Raw genomic sequence first — 16,543 nt, 5'->3', positions numbered from 1 at the left:
TTGCCAGTTGTTCCTGTTCTTTTCATCTGCGGTGTTGCAGCTTTCTAGAAGCAGTCAAACGTCCTTGCACAGTTTCGTAACCTGCAGTTCTCTGTGAACTCTAAGTGGTGAAATACTGTTGAATCATGAATCCTGAATCTGTATTCATATAATTAAATTAATTTCTGCTGACAACAGAGATAATTCTGGACATGCACTTGCAGAGTATTATGATGTGCCCGTTATCTTAATCATATTTAAGTACTTCAGCTGAATTTTGTGTTGCCTGGCATTTTTGTACTGCTCTTAACAAATGCTGCAAGAAGAGAACACTTTTGAAACATACAGTATTAGAGAACAAATGCAACTAATTGGTAGTTCTTTGCTATTTATTGCTGGGAAGTGAAGTGTTCCCAGGGTCATGCTGCCAGAGAAATCTGAGATGAACACTACAAGTCCCCAACTGACAGTGATCTGGTGTGTCTGTGCTCTTACGCAAAGCAGGATGAGTGCTCTGGTGTTGCAGCTGAGCAATCTGCATGTGCAGAACCCTGAAAAATGTGTCTCTGCTGTAGGCATTTGTAGTTTGTAATTCACTCTTGTAACTAAGCATTGAGCAACTAGTATTTCTTAATGACTGGGATGAGACAAAACTGTTGTTCTTCATTAATGCCAAGGGAACCGGGAATCTACTGGAAACTGCCGTAACTAAAAAGCAGCAAATTAGAATATCTTATGAAGTCAAAGTATGAACAAGTCATAACCATGGCTTCAAGTGATACATTCTTTCCATTTGTGATTATAAATTACCTTCTGGATAAGGAAAAATGGGAAGAGAGACCTTTGGAACAGAATTTGTTGTGTGCAATGTATGGCTTGCAGAAACAAGGAGGGAAGTGACTGCCGTGAGCCAAGAGCAGCACGGCAGGCAGAGCAGTGTGATACCTTCATGAATCACTGCTTAAAGGCCAATCCCAACCCTTGTAAGCAGCATGAGGAGTGACCAGTAATAGCTTCCTAGCAGGAGAAGGATTTCACTGGCTTGTGATTACACCATCCCACAGGGGTGGCCATGCAGCCCTGCAACCTGAGCTGGCCCTTCTTGCCTTTCAATGTCTACAGCGCTGCTATTTCAGACAACTGCGTGTTTGAATGTGTGCCTACATTAACAGCTGCTCATGTGGAAGCCAAACTGGTTCCTCTTACACAAGGATCCCTCTGCACACAGGTTAGCAAAAGAAGTTTTACCAAATGTGAACAGAAGCTCTTTGTAAAACATTAAATATTTCTGGTGTATTAAGTTATGTTTATCTAAATATCAGAAGGCAGGAATCCAGATGAAGGATCAAGTGTATACAATAACATCTCACTTTCCTTTGCCAAATAAAAAAGAACAGATAACATTCTCTTAATGCAAAGCAAGAAGATCATGGTAAATTTGTTTTGATCTGCAGAATATTAATTGTTTAATGAGCCAAATGCCTTAGTATGAGGGGTTTTTCAAAGAAATGTTCTTACAGGTAAGTTTTCTAAAAGAAAAGCTGACATAGCCTTGCAGGGGCCTGAAGGTAGTAATGTTTAAAGGCTGTCTGGCTTAATGAAGTGTGCATACTGCAAACCAGGTAATAGAGTGGATTTTTGCTAGGATGTAAGATTGAGATGCCATATGTTCATCCTCATATTGTTGTCTCACTGCAAGCTGAACATCTGACTTTGTTTGTTTGGCTACAGATATTTTCAGGCACAAATGAAGTTTGTAGATATCAGTAGGTTTCAGCTGGCAAGACCAGTTTCTGTAGATGACATGAAGAATAATGAAGTATCCTACTGAAAGTCATGACAGCTTGTCAGGACTGCACAATCCTGCCAGATGTATTCCTTACAGAACTGGTGGTTTTCCCATTTATGGTACTGATTTGAACCCTTGTGTCAGTGAACACCAGCGGTGAACACAGGATTTGAACTGAAGGCCATTCTCAAAGTTTTTAATTATAACAAAAGTCAAAGCTTTATTCTTTATTTTAAAGTTCAAGGAACTTTTTGGGTTTTTTTTAGTCTAATGTTTACTAAAACTACAGCCTGAAAATGTGCACAGATAATGAGCATGTGGGTGTCCTTACTCTGTGCACTCCTGTGCCAGAAGGATATTTAGGGATAGCAAACAAGGCCTCCAGTGAGATCAGTTTGAAATAAGACTGATTTAAGGAATTCTGGTGCTTGTCATTTGTCATCAGATTGGTATTTAACATACCACCAATTCTGTTTTTATTTGTTGCACTGACTTAGTGACATATTTTCTTGGTCCTGGTGGTAGAAGAAGGGTAGCTCACATTACCTGCTTCTCAGAGGTGTACTTCCCCCACTGAGCCCCATTACTTTGATAGCAGGTGAATTTGTCAGTTTACAAATGTTGGTTCTCTTTGGATTTTAGAGTCATGCTCTCTGTTTTGCAAAGTGAGAAACTAATTTTCTAGTGTACTACAGTTGTTTAGTTAAAAACGTGGTAATTTTGTCCAATTTATCAAGTGAAGTTTAACACTAATTAGAGGAATTATTCACCTTGACTTTACTTGGTCCTCCAGAAAGCTTCTGGAGATGGAACAAATGCTGAGGAGAATTAAAAGATGGTCTGGCAATTAAGCTGGAAAGGTGTCTATTCATGGCATTTTCAGGCTTTCCAGGACCCTGGGGATTTCATATTGTCCATTCTGAGTCATTCTACCCAAAGGACACTAGGGTTGCAGGAACATTAGGCTGCTATGTATGTTCTGAAATTCAAAGGTGTATTTTGAAAACATGTGTCTTCCTCCAAGAAACAAGCAATGCTCCAGTAGAGCAATTAGGAATAGTTTATATGTATTTTTAAGCCAAGAATGTAATCTTAACTGCAAGTCAGGTTTTAAATCTTAACTAACATAAGGATACGAGGCCACAGAACTCACCTCCTGCCAGCAGCCAGGCACTTGTTGCTTTATCCCCAATGTGCTTCCTTGCCCCTGCCCTGGCACTAGTGCTTGCATCTGACCCCAAGGGCCTGAACTGGGAAGCTGTGTCAGGTAGCCCCAACAGAAATTTACTCTCACTCCCACTGCATTCTTCCTAACTCTGCCCCTCCTTGTTATTTCATCTTCTGCCCTCCACTCCATGTCCCTGTTACACTTCACCTAGGCTTGAGATTTTCCCCATTTCATACACACTGAGGATTCTGCTCATGAAACACACTTCTTCCCTGCAACTTCTCTCCATTTTTCATCTTTATTGCTTACAGCACACTATCCCCTGTCTTACTTGAGCCGTTGTCATTTCCAAGGTATCTTTATTTGCCCAGCTATATCTAGAGTGAAAGCCCTTTATGGGATGGAAGAGATCATGTATGAAGAGAGGGTTATCAGTTGGCTCCAGTTCACTTGTTCACTGCTGTCAGTAGTAAGCATCTTTTTAATTTAGACTTTCCTGTAATAAAGATACAAGAAGCTAACCTTGTTGTGTGAGCCTTGTTTTCAGTTTTATTTCCCTTCTTCAATGCTGTAGTTAATTCTTTTGTTATTTTATTAAATCAAACTGAGTGTGTGCATTGCTTCAGCTGTCAACAGAGAACATCCAAAATGTGACCTGTGAACAAGCTGGACTTGGTTTAGGTCAGAGTGGGTGTAAGGAGTCTTTGCACTACTTGTGAGATGGGATAGTGGGACTGGATGGAGACTGCTCTGCTCCATGGAACAGGGTGTTGTAGGCTCTGAACATTTGCAGAGTGTAGCAGCAGCACAGATACAGGGGTGGTCCAGGTTAACCACCAATCTTTTGGCTATGGCTTAGTAATAGACAAATGGAGGATGCTGCAGTAGCCTCTGGAATGGACACACAGCACTGCAGATGCTCCCCTTCTGCTGCAAGTGGCCCAGGAGAGCCTGCTGAGGCCAAAGCAGGTGTTAGGAGCTGAGACCACTGTGCTTCCCAGTCACCCCCCAGTGAGTTGGCAGAACGAGCTGCACATCTACCCTGCTTTGTGAACACACCATGGCCCTTTTGGCTGTGCCCTGTCACTTCACAGATGAGACAAGGATGTGCACCCAGTGCCAGGATGGGGAGAAAGGGAAGTGGAGTCAGTGCTCTGTAGTCTGTTCTCCCTGCATGGCCAGCTTGGAGGCCACCAACCACGTGTGAGAGCCACTGGTGCACAGCACAGATCATATTTTCTTCCTAAAAATGTTTCATTTCAGTAACTTCCCCTGGTTTAGTCAGGTAAGTATTAAAATCTGAGCTTCAGTGTGACTTTTTGGTGCATGAAGGAAGAATGCTGAAAGTAATGGATCAAAAAGAGGAAGGAAAAAGATTGAGAGAGAGATTAGCAACTTCCTTAGAAACTGCAGATGTTTCTGAGGAAAACTGGGCAGACACAGACAAGCTCCCATGCTCCTGGCAAAATTAAGAGTTTGAGGGAAATCTTTTCATTCTTCCAGTTACAGATACCTAAGTGTAATTTTACCAGAGCTCTCAAAGTGAGCAAAATATTCTTAGTTTTGTAACAGGAAATATTAGCAGAATTGGAGTTTTTCTTCTTGACTAAAACTAGTAAGATTCTTAATGTGAATTTTATTTGTAGTTTTATTTAAGATGTTTCTGTATACAAGGTCTCAGAAGTCTCTTTCTGAAATGGTAGAGCATAGTAGGAGTAGTGTCTGGTTCTGACTTAACTACCCACAGAGTAAGTTTAGAATGTCAGGTTCTAAATTAAGTATCAGAATATGTGATTTCTCCATCTATTTTTTACATGTGAGTATGGGATCAGGAGCTTTTCCAGCTGCTTGACTTTAACCAAAGCCAAGTTCAAACAGGGCCATTCAGTTCTTTAATCTCTGAGAGGTTTTTAGTTGATACTTTGTCACTTGACTCTCAGTACCTACCTCTCTTTCAATTCATGACAAAGATTGTTGCAGGGACTTAATTTGAATCTGCCAGCAGCAGGCCGGGATCTGTCCCACGTCCTAAGGTGTGTAAGCATAGATGAGGTGCAGCCAGAAAAGGGTGCAGGGAGAAGGCAGTTTGCAGCTTCAACCACTGTGTGCATTACAGCCCTGTAAGTCCTGTCTGATTATTCAGGGAGTTGTGTCAGCTTGAGCAACTCCCTTTTGTTTACTTATAAAACAAAATTAACTTTTTATGGATGGAGACTCTTGATGGAATGGAAATGAATTCTTTATTCCTGCTCCAGAGTAAGATTCCAGATGGTCTGGTTATAGCATTGTCACGTAATCAGCACTTCCTTTCACACTTGTCTTGGTTAATGTCTGACAAAAGGTCTTTGAAATTGCAGGGTCAGTTGCATTTAACTGTCTTAGTTTTCTGAAAATGTTTCATCTTTAAGATGAGTAAATTGGTATTTAAATTCTTAATTTGCTTAAAAGAGGTTTTGTTTTTATAAGTATTCCAGTACATATGGATTGGTCCAGCTCTGAGGAGCAGACTTATATAATAGAGAGCAGTAGCATAGAAATAGTCTTAAAGAAGCTGAAATAACAGTATCACTGCTTGTTTCCTACAGTCTCATGGCTGCCAAGATCTGCATGGAAGGAAAGAGTTCTGGTTTCTCTGAACTTTTCATCTACACTAGGATAAACCTCCAGAAACTTTATTTAAAATCTTAGACACGTATTAGATTTTGTTTGTATTGGAAATCTCATTACATAAAGCTGTTGTGTCTATTTCAGCTTTGTTAAAAACACTGTCAGGACAATTTCCCTCATGTTCTTCTAGTGCTCCTGTTCCTGGCTAAGGCCCTGGTGAGGTATGACAATTTAAACAGAAGTTGACTTGTGTTTTTTGGATGGTGGAAAACTTTTTTTTTTTTTTTAATCTGTACCTTTTGTTCCTTCTGATTCCTCTTGTCCCTTAAGAGTTCTTTGGAAATATGCATTCCACAGTTAGTCAGCATGACCTGCTGGACTGAGCAGAAGGCAGATTTTGGAGTTATAAATACAAGGACTTGCTGTGTGGCCTTAAAAAACTTGCTTAACCTCTGCTTCCCTGCCAGTAAAACCAGAATACCTTAATCTTAGAGCAATGTTTTCATTAACATGCATAAAAAGTCTTTAAAATTAATTACTGGTACTGATAGCCTGTAGGGTTTTTTACTCAACATACATATTTTCACTTTACCCAATATATTCATAACAAAGTAATACAAATTCCTTGATATGTCAATTAATAATCACATTGTTAACAATTATTTCTTTAGCACTCTTAGGCATGCATGAATTGCAGACAGAAGCTCTGATTTTACATCATCACTCTCCAGCTGAGACTTCTGCAGCAGTGTGTGAAGCCCAATGATTTCAGTGGCTGTGGGCAAAAGTAATTGGTGTCTAGAGAAGATTCAGATCCAGAATCATGACCAAGGATGGAAGACCTGCCTGTTTTCAGTGAGGCATAATGGAAATGAAAGAAGATTAAAACAGGGAAGCTGAGCCAGGTGTTTGCCATTTCCTACAGTTTCTAAGAAATTCATCCCTGTGTCACTGCCTCTGGCTGAGGTTCAGTGTAAGCAGAGAAGGAAGGACTGTGAACAAGACACTTCCCTTTCTTCTTTCTGGTGGATGTAGGGGGTCTCACATTTCCCTGTTGAGCAGGGGATCAGTTTTCATTCTGGAAACAAGTTTGGCAGCAAGAGGATGTATGAGCTATGGAATCAGAGCCTTGGAAGGTCCTCAGTGACATTTCTCCATTCTTAGCACATCATTTAATGACAGCACTTGATGGCCAGGTCCTAAATCTAGCATCCAGGCTCAGGAGTCAGGCCAGCCACTGCCTGTTTGAATGCAAGAAGCTGGGGACTACTCTCCAGCCATGTCTTGGACTAGCTGTGGAGCTGCTTTGCTCAGACTGCTCCAGTCCCACAGGGGGAAAAAGAGTTTGTAAAAGGGAGCTGCTTTATTTCCTGTAGCATTTCCAAGTCTCTTCCATTCTGCTCCCTGGGTTTCCACTCCAGGCAGTCACAAAGAATTGTTCTCAAAGGTCTTACTCTGTTCTCATAGAGCCCTTGGCAGCACCTGCTCCTGTGCAATAGAGGCCAGGATCAAAACTCCTCACAGCATTAGAGGAAAGGAGCAGTCTGTCCTCAGAGCTGGAGCCCACCTTGCCTTCTGCTATCCAGAAGGAAGAAGTTTGGGAAATTTCAAGGGAAACAGAAGAGTAAATGCAATCAAATATCCACTGAGAGGCAGGAGGGAGGAAGAGTAAAGGGAACACAAGGTACTGATAGCAGGCTTGTGAGGCTTTATTTTGACTGTGAAAGTCATTGCTTTCACCACCCCTCTGCACAGTGTTGGGCTGTGGGAACAAAACACCGGTGTTCAGGGTGCTGCATTGTGAAAAGCTGCCTTGAAGTGTCACCCTGACTTTGGTGAGGCTCTTGGTGCAGCATAGCTAACATCAGAGACACTTTTCTGGTATGAAAACAGCCAGACTGAAAAATATTCTTAGTGCTGCAAGACATATGAGTTAAGCAGTCTTAGGCCTCCTGTGTAATCAGTGTTGTTTCTATTTTCTGTTGTGTTGTACTTGAGAAAATGTCCTTTACCACATATTTTATTGCACTAGGCTGAGGCAAGATCAAGTGTGAACCTCTCCCATTAGATGTTCATGTTGAAGCCTGTGCTGGCCTCATTGACCAGATCAGGGAGAGCTCTTGCTTACAGTGATTATTAAATTTAAAAATAACAGCAATTCTGATTCTCCCTCTGCAATCTAATGCCAATCTTCCTTTGGAGCAGCTGAAACCTTTGCAGTCTCTTACTTGGCTGCTTGCTCATCTCCCATGAGTATAAACACAGAGTTTAAGGGAATTTCCCATGTGGAAACTCCCTGTTCTTTATGAGAACACTGGGTGCAGCATTAACTGTGTGCAACAGCCACTTCACTTTATTTTTGGTCTAGTTTCATTTTTGTTAGCTTCATTGTCTTTCTTGGGGAGAGGAAAAAAGGTGAGAAAAGGATTTAGGGACCCATTATTAGTTGTCCAGATTCCAATCTGACTTTCCACACTGTAAATCCAGAGTAACTCCACTGAAGCAATGGTATTGCTCCAGCTTTCCACTGTGGAATTGCCTGTCTTATTGTCTTGAAGCTCATTTTACACAGAGATATCAAGTAGAGATTGACAAAGATGTCTAAAAAACAATAATGTCCCTTTCCAGCTGTGTGAATTGCAGGCAAATTTCCAACCATTCAAAGCCCAGATATTTTTTTTTAAATGGGCAGCTTATCCATTCACAAGAGACACTGGTGAGCCTCAGCAGGGCAGCTAACTTAGGACAAGTAGCTATGCAGTGGATTTTGTCTTAGCAGTTCTGTGGTATGTAAATGTCTGATTAGAGTTTAGAAGAGAAACATAAAAGGCTGGGAATATTGATTGACAGCTGCTCTGGGATGGGGAAGAGAGGGGTAAGGAGAGTGACATTGCTTGAATGCTGCAAGTGACAGACTCTAAGCATCATTTGAACCCTGTGCAAAGGGTAGATTCCTCTTGTAAAGACAAGATTAACTTCTAAAGCCAAGATAAACTGTTTTATATTGCCAAATACTCGTCAAGGAGTTGTTACAATTTGTAAACAAGGATCTTAGCTACTACAAATCACTGGGCTGGGCAGATTTTAGTCTCTGTGTCCCCACTACCCCTGCTGCACTCTCCAGGTGAAGACCTGCTCCTTTTATTCTGCCACAGCTGGGTGGGTTTTTGTTGGGTTCTTTTAATGAACCAGCTCTAAGGTGAGATGCTTGCCTGCTGTTGTGAGTGTAGATGACAGAGTCAATCCTTTGGGGGCACTGTGCAGATATCTGAGGCTTTCTGAAAGCTCTCTCCGTTTAGGTCTGTCCAGCTTTCTATGACACCAAAAGAAACTTAAGGCATGGACAAGGTAATTTTACAGCCAAGTGATCTCAATCATTTCCTGAGGAATATTGAGATAAATAGCTATAATAAGTGCCAAGTGTGAGCCTCTGGCTGTTGTCTCAGTCCTTGCAGATGCAGCAGTACTTGTATTGGAAAAATGTTTGTATTGCTTGTAAAACCAGGAGGTGCAATGGAAGCATGGAACTGGCTACTCAGAATTAAGTAGCAAATCTAGCTAAATTAAATATTGATTAAGATGCTTAGGCTCTGCTTGCACCATCTTTAACTTTAAACTCTGAATACATTTTGTTTTCATTAGGGAAAAAATAATACAAATAGACAACTTGGAATTTTAATAATGAGGTGCTTTGAAGACCGAGTCCTGAAAGCAGGAAAATTATTCTGAATAGAATAATGGAAAGCAAATGAAGATAAAGCCAGTTCTCCATAGGAAAGGGAGAGTTGCTTAGACATCTCAGCCAAGAAAAAACAAAGACTAAATGAATGAAACTAGAATTGTCTTTTTATGTAGAGAAGGACTTACACCAAATAAAAGGCTGTGTGATTCAGGCAAGGAAAACTTCTCTCTCACAGGGAATAATGAGGTATAATTTTTTAAAAAATAAATTTAGTGTTCAGTTCAGTAGTTCAGTCACTGCATTGAAATGGCACCATGTCTCATGACTTTTCAGTGGCTTTGTCTTTGCTTTCCATGTTTATTCCTCATTTCTATTAAAATGAAGGCTTTTTTGTGAGAAAGCAATATTATCTTGCCATGATTGCTTCATGGGTATTAAAAATGGAAATAAATTATATGGCTTTCTTTAAATTTATGTACCTGGTATCTTTTCTCCCTGTGGTAGCAATGAAGGCCAGGGTCCAGCACAGCCTCTGTAAGTCACAGCAGTGCAGCTCTAGAAAGGCTGATGTGTGTAAGATTGCCATTGGGAAAAGATTTCCAGAGTCCTTGCAAGTTCTGGATCCTTGAGAGGAGGTGGCATTTATCAGAGAGGCTGTTGATGACTTGAAGGGCAATAGAGTCAGCCACTGGCTATGAGTGGTGTCAGAAGCCACACCAAGGCACCCCAATTCTCTGTGTCACTTGTTTGAAATTACATGCCTTTTTAATTTTTTTTTTTTTTTTGGGGGGGGGGTACCATCATAGTTACTTTGGGAACAAAGATGTCACAGGTGGGCATGAAGCTTTATATTTTCATAACTGTGTTATGCTCAAGTAAAACAGGGCAAGTAGAAAAAGAGTGTAGACATGGGTGTGAATGGAATTGACTAAACCCGTGGGAGCCTGGTAGTTGGTGCTGAGAAAGGATGCAAAAATAAAGCAGTGAAAAAAAAAAAAAGAAATTACAGCATGGAAAATCAGGGACCAATTCTACCAAACTAATTAGGCAAACATGAAGTGAGTAGATTCTGTCTTGATGGAGTTACTCAGGTAAATACCTGTTTACCTGAAAGCTGCATCTGGCCTTAAGCAGTGACTTTATGCCTCTCCACAGTGCTCTAGTTCTTGTCCTGAGATAACCTCTTTCTGCCAATATAACATGATTCACCATTTTGCCAAGAGTACCTGTGTTCTTTATCATGTCTAACCTTGTGTTCTCCAACTCAGAGCCAGAGCAGTTTGTGTTGGGCATGGCACAAGCATCCTGTTCCTCCACAGCATTCAAATCCTGTTCAGAGATTCCCAAGTGTTAATCACCACACTACTCTTAAGCTGAGACTACTGATGGCAAAGCTTGGTAATAATAATGGAGTTTTTATATCTTCAAGGCTACTTCAAGAAATAAATTACTTCTGGGGAGACACCAGCTGACATTACAAGATTTTGAGCCATAGTCTGCAGAAGTCAGCACAACAATTTCTGTAGGCAGAAATGTTCCTGAGCAGAATTGCCACTTTTCATGCTAAACAGAAAGAAAAACACGGACCATTTGAGCTGACCTTAGTATTCCTCATTCTCTGACAAGCTTGAGCATACATCATCATGGTACATGGAAGAATATTGTCATTCTCCTCCCTGAAAGTTACTTCATTCTGTTTTGTGTCTATGGCATTAACTTGCAACCAGCTTTGGGATTTCTTCTAAAGCATACAGTTCCTTTTAAATTTAAAATATCACCAAAATATTTGCATTAGCATTAAATAGTAGCCATCACTCATCCTGTCTAGCCATCAGGTACATGGCTTGCTGTGAGGACAGTCCTCACAGAGTAAGAGCATGGTAAGCCATTGCTCTTCTGGGTCTCTGTGTCCCAATGTATGCTGAAAACTCGATGACAAAAGCAAGAAACAATTTTCCACCCTGAGATACAACCATTTGAACTTTCAGCAATGCCTAATTTTACAAAGCTTTCATTCTACCTCAGCTCTCATGACTAGCCACATCCCCATCATCTCGGAGTGCATTCCAGCAGTGCCTTGAGCACTGTGCCCAGCATGTGTCCAGTGGGGTTTGTTCTCTCACTGTTGCCTTCTGTTTGTGCTTTCCAACTGAACTTTTCAACAAGAAAGCATCAGTCTCTCTAGGCTCTGCTTCCTGCTATTTTTGGTCAAGCTTCCCTTCCTCAGATAAGACCCATCTTCATCCAGATATCCAAAGCGACTTAGCAGGCTAATGAATCGCTTCAGCAGTTGCAGTTCCTGTGGGAAGGCAGAGACCTTTTTTTCTCAAAATAGCTTTTCTATGAACTTGTGTATTATTTCCTTTTCCCTCTTTCTAAAACCTTGAACAGTTCCTTAATTCTGGTTGCTGGAAAGCTGTCACTGAGCTCTTCTTGTTGTCTAAGCAGAAGTAAAGCAGGGATTTGAGTATGCATGACCATCTCCCACCAGTGCCTGCCATAAGCACACCATTCTGGGATGGCTCCTCTGACAGTCAGTCCTGGCAGGCAGTGACAGTGCTCAGGCTGAACCACCCCACTGTGGGACCCGTTCAGCAAGTGAACTTTTCACATGTGTCTGTTGTGACATGCAGGGCTGTCCACCATGCAAAGGGCCTGCAGCTCACCCACTAGCACAAAAACCTCTTCTTCAGAAGTGGATCTTTGATCTGTGGAAGGCAGCTAACATTGCCACCAAAAGCCATGTCTGCCTTTTGGCACAGTAAAGAATCCTGAGCTTTTAAAATAAGTTTTCTTCAGTTTCTTTGCAAAAACCCCTTCCTTTCTCAAATGCAATCTTTCCATCCCCAGCCCCAGTGTCCCATGTAGTGTTAGTTGTGAAGTAAATTTGGCATCTGTTCAAATGGAGTTCCAAGGTTCTCAGTGCTGTAAGTGAACCTGATTTTTTGCTCTTGCAAGGATGGCCTGGTCTAATGTGAGAAGGGAAGGGACAGAGGGAAAGATTGGGGTGGTCCTGCAGTCAGATGTACCTCTGCCATTGCCAGTGCCATGGGAAGGTAGTGGCTGCTGCTGCTGGGAGGGCTGTCTTCATGAATCACAGGCAGCACAAAGGGCAACAACAGGCAGATGGAGAGAAACCTGAATAACCACATAATCCAGTACTGTAGGCAGAAGATTTGTGGAAAAGTTGAACATTAGTACTATTGGTCACTGCAGCTGCAGTGAGTGAGATTCATCAGGAAAAATCACTCAGTTGTTCCTTCTGCATCTTTCACCCACAGGATTTCAAAGCATCTACCAGAAAAAAAACAAAACCAAACCAAACCAAAGAGCAACACACCAGCATATCCACATGCACATCCCCCAATATTTAAAAGGTTTTGAGCCCCATATTTACACTTCCCACTTGGTAGAAATATAAATAATATTGTATAAACAAAAACTCAGGTAATTTGCAAAGTCAAGCACTCAGAAAATGTAACAAATACCTTTTAGTCCAGATTTATTGTGGTTTTCTTTTCGAACAGAGGCTGTAGCTCTCAGTTTATAGACACCCAAAAATCTTCTCTATGTCTCTGTAAGGTCAGATATGGAGTGTATAAGTGACAATTAGGTGGATAGAAAATTGACTGGAGTGCCTGACTCAAAAGGTTGGGATCAGCAGTACAAAATCCACCTGCTGGCAGGTCACAAGTGCTGCTCCCCTGGGACTGGCACTGTGGTCAACACTTTTTAAGGTGTGTATTAACAACTGGAACCTGTGGGTAATACCAAATTACAGGGATGTGATTCTCATTCTGGAGAGCAAGGCTGCTATTTACAGGGACCCTGACAGTGGGAGGAAAGGACTGACAGGAGCCTCATGACAATCTGCAAAAGCAGATGCAAAGTCCCATTCATGGGATGGAATAGGTTTGTGCAACATCTCAGTCTGGCCAATTGTCTAGGAAGCAGCTTTACAGAAAGGGGTCTGGGTGTCCCTGTGTGCTCCAAGAAGGACCAAGCTCAGCTGGTCAGAGCATGCTGCTAATACCACCAGGGCTGTGGCTCAGTCCCTGCGAGTTCAGTCCCTGAATGGGCCATTCATTTAAGAGCTCGACCTGATGATCCTACTGGGTCCCTTCCAACTGGGAATATTCTGTGATCTGCAATGTGCTGGCAAAGACCCTCCCTATGTTGGCCTGTTAGCAGGAATATAGCCAGCAGGTCAAGAGTAGTTGTTCCTCTCTGGTATTCCACACTTGTGAATTCCACAGCTGGGGTACTGTGTCTGCTCTGCAGCTCCCCAGCTCAAGAAGTTCACTGACAGATTGGAGCAGGACCAGCAGAGAGTCAGCAGGACAGAGAGGGGGCAGGAGCCTGTGGTGCTTGAAGAGAAGCAGTCAGAGCTGGTTCTGTCCAGTCCCATGAGGAGAAGGCCAAGGGAGATGGTTTTGCTCTCCCCAGCTCAGCAATGTGAGTCAGACATTCTGAGTGTGCACACTGATAGGACAAAAGGCAATGGGCACCCGCTGCAGCACAGGAAATTCATTCAGATGTTAGGAAGATCATTTTCACCATGAAGGGATTTTGTTCCAGAACAGGCTGCCCAGAGAATCTCTGTCATTTCCAGACCTTCAAACCTTGACTTACATGGTGTTGGGCCATCTGATCTTGCTGGACTAGTGTTTAACAAGGGAGGAGGGACAAGATGACTTCTAAGGTCTCTTCCAATCTAAATGACCCCAATTCTAAAGGGAAGAGCTGCTGAGGGGAAGTCCAGTCCCACTAAAATCTTTCATTATGAAACTTACTGGTTGAGGGGGATGTGAAATGAAAAGCTCATGCCATCTCACAAGAAAAGTTTAGATTTTAGAATTTTCAAATCATTTTAGTAGGTCAACACCAAGGTCTTTTTAAAGTTTTGTTTTGTTTTTTTTTTTTTTGTTTCTCTAGAAGGACATGAGAAAAGATCAAATGTTTGTCTGGTAATCAAATAGCAACTAAACCTCAAGCTCTTTCACCAAGAAAGGGTGCCCTGACCTTCAGGCCAGAAAGTGTTCACTTCCTTCCTCTTCCCCCAGCACAGCACATACTCTATATGGAAAACTAAGTGAGTAAGGGAGTATTTTTATAGGGAAAATAAAAGAAAGAGTAAGTGAGGCATTTTTATAGTCAAAATAATATAGTTAGACATTTTTAACCAGGTCTACATGGCCCCCACAGTGCAGGGCCATACAGCAGCTTTAAAACAAAATGTAAAGAAAGAGCTTCATCACACTGCAACCACTGTAATTTCTGGAATAGAAGGACATTGTGAAGACAAAGAAGTTGGCCAGTATTTGAGATTAACACCTCTGAAATGCAAAGTGTGTCTCAAAATAGATTATGATCATAAATGATAGAGCTCTGCTTTTGTGTCTCCCACAGTGATGAGGCATTTGATCTAAACAAGAACTTCCCACCAAAAAAAAGAAAGAATGATACTCCAGTCCATGAGCTCATGTGGCTGTCAGTGTCTTGTGACTGTGATGCTTTCGTGTGTGGCAAGAGGAGTGATGGTAACCAGTTGTGGAACAGACTTCATGGTCAACTCCAAGGTTGAAATGCTTCCAGTGACAGTGGCCTTTATCTTCCTTGCACCAGAGACAGTACGAAGAGATGTAAATCTGTCCTAAGTATCACATAAAATCTTTGTTGCCTGCTTCTTCATCACTTCTTTTGCCAGAGATGGTTAATTATGGATGGAAAATGCTCTCATCTGCCTGACAGTGTCCTAGACACAATCCTGTCAGCCAAGATTGAAGAAGTCAATTTAGGGAAAAACAGGCGCGGATCATTCTCCTTCAGATGAATCCAGACTGCATTCAGATGAATATCCAAAATTTCATCTTTCCATTTTCATCTTCCACTGCAGTCTTGAGTTCTTCCAAGTGGGCATTGCCTCTGCCTGGGTAACCAGTGCCTACCACAGCAAGCTCCTGCCCCTGCTCACTACTGCAATAGAGTAATACTCATCCCCAGCCATCCAGGTGTGGGCATGCTCGTGCTGTGATAATGGTGAGAGCAAAATGAGAAGCAGGAGGAATTTATTTTTGTGCTCTTGGTAGCTACAGGGCATTTGGGGAGAGCATTTGGAGCAGCAAAAGCCATGCTGATGTGTGTTTATCAGTGTTAAACTACATTGTCTTAAATGTTGCAAATACTGCTTATCCAATTCCCAAACTGGTTGGTGAATACAGGGGAGATTCTGCTTGATGGATTTGATGGTCAAAAATTGACCATCCTAACTTGTAACTGGCTTGTACTTGGGTGAGGCCCAAGGATGCTTAAAGTTGCCTTTGGACACCTCAAGAACAGCTGGGAGTTCCCAAGGAACCTAAGAGAACTTGGCTTCCCACAGACGCCCTGGGAATCCCAGGGAGCCTTTTGTTAGAACATATTTCCTGGCTTGATTCTGGTTCTGCTCAAATATTGATCCTGGATCATTGCTTTGATCTCTGTATCCCACTGCCCTTCCTGGTTCTTCATTTCCTGCCCTAGCCATTTGCACTGGTCCAGTGCCATCCCCAAACCCCCTTTTAGGGGCTATGGGAGGGGAGGATGTGCCTGCTAGACTGCTAACAAAGTTTTTCTCAAAAATGCTTTACCACATCCTCGCCAGCATTTATCTCCAGAGAAAAACGTCACTTTCCTCAACAGAGCCACTGTGTTCAAGTCAGGCAAGAAAAGTTTTTAAATAGCTTTAGTAGAGTCTGTCTACCAAGCCTGTGAACTCTCAGGCCATGAGAGGAAGTTTTTTAAATGCTCTTCATGTGCAGAAAGCCTTTTGTCTTCAAGAGTTCAACACAGGCCCCTGTCCCAGCCACACAGTCCCACTTCCCATTGGGAAGGGCTCCCATCCTTTACCCCTCTGCTCTCTGCTGCTTGCTGGAAGTGAAAGATGCTGGAGCAACAGTGCTGAGGCCCTCCAGGTTTGGAGAGGTCCTTATCTTGTTTATACTCTGAGAGTACAGCTCATGGTCACAAAAGAAGCCTGCCCAGATCTGCCTGCTATGGCTGGTGACAGAAAATGCACTGCCTGATGCGTTCAGAGGGGCGACTGAGTCAAAGGAGTTTCAGGTTTTTTCCATCACTCTGATATTTGCACTTTTTCTGTCAATAAATCTTCAGGTTTAGAAAGACATTGTGTGAGAGGTTATGCACAATTTGGCAGGAGGCTGTTGTTAGACTATTAGCCTTAATAAAGAGTTTTATGTCATGGTAATAAGAGCAGTATTTCTGATAGCTTGTGACAAGGGACCTAAGAAGTCTGATCCCCAGAATTAAGTACAGGAAT

At 42.1% G+C, this 16,543-nt stretch overlaps 1 protein-coding gene across 1 annotated transcript in view; it reads left to right on the top strand.

Moving 5' to 3' along the window:
• PABPC1 (poly(A) binding protein cytoplasmic 1) overlaps window positions 1–16,543 on the top strand; it is a 688,709-nt gene that overhangs the window by 72,025 nt on the left and 600,141 nt on the right. The gene's annotated exons all lie outside the window — the stretch shown is intronic.

This window comes from Serinus canaria, chromosome 2 (assembly GCF_022539315.1).
Source record: "Serinus canaria isolate serCan28SL12 chromosome 2, serCan2020, whole genome shotgun sequence".
Classification (NCBI taxonomy): domain Eukaryota; kingdom Metazoa; phylum Chordata; class Aves; order Passeriformes; family Fringillidae; genus Serinus; species Serinus canaria.
The sequence above is the reverse complement of the archived record's forward strand: the minus strand, read 5'-3'. Positions and strand labels throughout refer to the sequence as shown.